General features: G+C 44.0%; 1 non-coding gene across 1 annotated transcript; it reads right to left on the bottom strand.

Moving 5' to 3' along the window:
- Positions 1-803: 803 nt before the first annotated feature.
- Positions 804-886, bottom strand: trnal-cag (transfer RNA leucine (anticodon CAG)). The gene has a single exon. It is a non-coding gene; the product is annotated as a tRNA-Leu (tRNA).
- Positions 887-3602: the final 2716 nt, after the last annotated feature.

Here is a 3602-nt window from a genome sequence, read left to right as displayed (position 1 = left end):
CATCAGAAGTGATTCTTTTTTTTATTTTAGATTCACTGCAGTATTGCAGAAACCTGTTGTGTGTCACAAAATACTCAAACTGAGAAAGGTAGAAAAGGAGAATGATGATCGTTGTGCCGCCTAAATGGCAGGAGACAAGACAAATGTAGGGAAACTCTTTCACAGCACTTTGATACCGAAGTTACTTTTTCGTAACAGGTTCGGAGAACTTAAGCATAAGGTTCGGAGAAGTAGCGTAGCAGGTCAGGAGACTGAGGTTCAGGTTAGGGAAACGGTTAGGGTTCGTGAAAATGCTCTCCTAACCTGCAACGAAAATCACTTTTTATCGAAGTGCAGTGAAAAGAGTCTCGACAAATGTCAGGTACATTTTCTATCTTGAGTTATTCAACCATAAAAACGACTCAGTAGGCCTAGTCTATGTAGACTGTGTAGTCTATGTAGACTAGGCATAAGTGAAGAGCAATAGCAATACATTGAAATGGATAGATGCATCTTAAAGCAGTAGTAGGATGAAGTTGCCTCTAGATCAGTTTTGCATGTCCCCCATTGATGGTTAAAAATAGGATTAGGGGGAGGGAAAGTTGATCCTAGATCTGTACCTAGGTCAATTTCACCCCTAAAATGTGAAAAGTTATAATTTGTTGCACTTTAGTGCCTTCACGTGGATAACAGTTCCAACATCATTTTATACCTAATTATTTAGCATTGCATTAAATGCACATTTAAAATAACTTACTTGTAGCCAAGGTTATAAACATAGTTGCATTTCTTATCTGAAACTGATTCAGTCACAAAAAAAATACTGTCAGAAGTGGGATTCGAACCCACGCCTCCAGGGGAGACTGCGACCTGAACGCAGCGCCTTAGACCGCTCGGCCATCCTGACACATGCTGTTGAACCGTACATCTCCATATTTAAAGATTTAAAAAACAACAAAACAATACAAAACAAGAAAGTTCATGCAATGCGAACATTATATGGTTTTGTTTCATTAAACTTGCATGATTTCGAAACTACTAGATTTTTATCACACCAGGTGCAAACGCTTTTTCACTTTACCCCAATCTCTCTGCCGCAACGGACAAATTCAAAGCCGATGACTTTTGGCACCGAGCAAAAAGAAAACGGGAGGAAGCTCCAGCAGCTGTGGCAAAGATTTTATAATTAACACATTGTTTGTTTATAACTACCTAGCTCATTGTTCTATACGTGTCTGTGGCGTAGCTAAGGGGCTCGTTTGAGTTGTAAGGCTAAAGCAACCTACTGTAACGTTAGAGGAAGAACGGGGGAGACGCATCTGCAACAGCCGAAAGTCGGACACTAAAATGGGTTTTTCAACAGCAAGACTCAGACCAATGTGGCTGAGTTGGCATTGTTTATAAAAGTGTTTCTTTATAATGTCGAAATAAACATGTCTCCAACTCCCATACCAGACACACACGAACTGAAATCACACGTGTGTACATTGTAGCCTACAATCAATTGAGAGAGTGAAAGAGACCCTAATATCACATTAATTTGTACATATCCACTGTATACATAATTGCGGCAGTTGGTTCCTGTTTTTCAGTCATGTTGTTGGTCACTTCTTCTTCTCTGGTAATTATGGCGATCAGCAGACAAAAGTTAAAGGTGCATGCTGCCACCTACTGTACGGGTTGCGGAAAAGGGAGAAGAAGAAAAACATAAAGCAATACAAGAATAAAATACATTTAAAAACCCATCCCACTCCTTCAGTCATAGTCCAAATCACATCCCGACACTGGCTCAGGTGCCTGTGAAGACATTTGTCGACAGGATTCCTTGTAATGCCTCTACTGTAAAATCCCTGAGTCCTAAAAAACATCCAGCCGCACTCAAAACAATGCCTTTTTTCTCAGATTTCCTCTTTGTTTGCGGTGTGCAATGCATAAACGATACAGTCCACCTTTTTAACATGCAACGTGTCAAAATCCTGTTGGTGAGTAACATTTACTGGTCTCTCTAATCCACCTACAATGTTATCTTCAACTTTACCCCCTACTTCCATTCTTCTCATCGTCCCTGGATAGGAGACATGCTGGACAGCCCTCACTCCTGCCACCTCGGTCTCCTTCACCATAACAGGGAACCTCATGCTTGCCACCACAACTAAAACAGGAAGCACCAGTGACTCGCTCAATACGAAAGTGGTCAGATGACGGGGATGCCAAGCTACAGGACTGTTTTCCTAGCGCAGACTGGAATATGTTCCGGAATTCTTCCAATGGCATTGAGGAGTATACCACCTCAGTCACTGGCTTCATCAATAAGTACATTGAGGATGTCGTCCCAAAAGTGACCGTACATATATATCCCAACCAGAAGCCATGGCGACATCTGCACCGAGCTAAAGGCTAAAGCTGCCGCTTTCAAAGAGTGGGACACTAATGTGGACGCTTATAAGAAATCCCGCTATGCCTTCAGATAAACCATCAAACAGGCAAAGCGTCAACAAAGGACTAAGATAAAATCCTACTACACCGGCTCTGACACTCATTTTTGTTGCAGAGCTTGCAAACTATTATGAACTACAAAGGTAAACCCAGCTGTGAACTGCCCAGTGACGCGAGCCTACCAGACGGGCTAAATGCCTTTTATGCTCGCTTCGAGGCAAGCAACACTGAAGCATGTATGAGAGCACCAGACTGAGTGATCACGCTCTCCATAGCCGATGTGAGTAAGATCTTGAAACAGGTCAACATTAACAAGGTCACATGTGTGGACCAACTGGCAAGTGTCTTCACTGATATATCAACCTCTCCATGACCAAGTCTGTAATATCTACATGTTTCAAGCAGACCACATCAACACCATCATACCGGAAACCCTTAGACCCACTTCGCATACCGCCCCAACATATCCTCCTGGACAAAGGGAACACCTATGTGAGAATGCTGTTAATTGAGTACAGCGCAGCGTTCAACACCATAGTGCCCACAAAGCTCATCACTAAGCACGCTGGAACTAAAGACCTCCGTCTGCAACTGGATCCTGGACCTCTTGATGGACCACCCCCAGGTGGTAAGGGTAGGCAACAACACATCTGCCATGCTGATCCTCAACATCGGGGCCCTTCAGGGGTGCGTGCTTAGTACCCTCCTGTATTCCTTGTTCACCCATGACTGCGTGGCCAAGCATGACTCCAACTGCATCATTAAGTTTACTGACGACACAACAGTGGTAGGCCTGATCACCGACAACGATGAGACAGCCTACAGGAAGGAGATCAGAGACCTGGCAGTGTGGCGCCAGGACAACAACCTCTCCCTCAACGTGAGCAAGTCAAAGGAGCTGATCGTGGACTACAGGAAAAGGAGGGCTTGTAGTGGAGCGGATCGAGAGCTTCAAGTTCCTTGGTGTCCACATCACCAAAATACTATCATGGTCCAAACACACCAAGACAGTTGTGAAGAGGGCAGGACACCACCTATCCCCCCTGTTCTACAGCGAGTTCTACAATAAGTTCTGGCCTGAGATATGCCCTATCTTCATGCCTGCTTTAAACGATACGTTCGAAAGAGGCATCATACCAGAGTCCTGCATCCAAAACACCAAAGGCCCATTAAACTGCTCTTCGTTT

Source organism: Oncorhynchus keta, chromosome 29 (genome assembly GCF_023373465.1).
Source record: "Oncorhynchus keta strain PuntledgeMale-10-30-2019 chromosome 29, Oket_V2, whole genome shotgun sequence".
In the NCBI taxonomy this organism is placed as follows: Eukaryota; Metazoa; Chordata; class Actinopteri; order Salmoniformes; family Salmonidae; genus Oncorhynchus; species Oncorhynchus keta.
The sequence above is the reverse complement of the archived record's forward strand: the minus strand, read 5'-3'. Positions and strand labels throughout refer to the sequence as shown.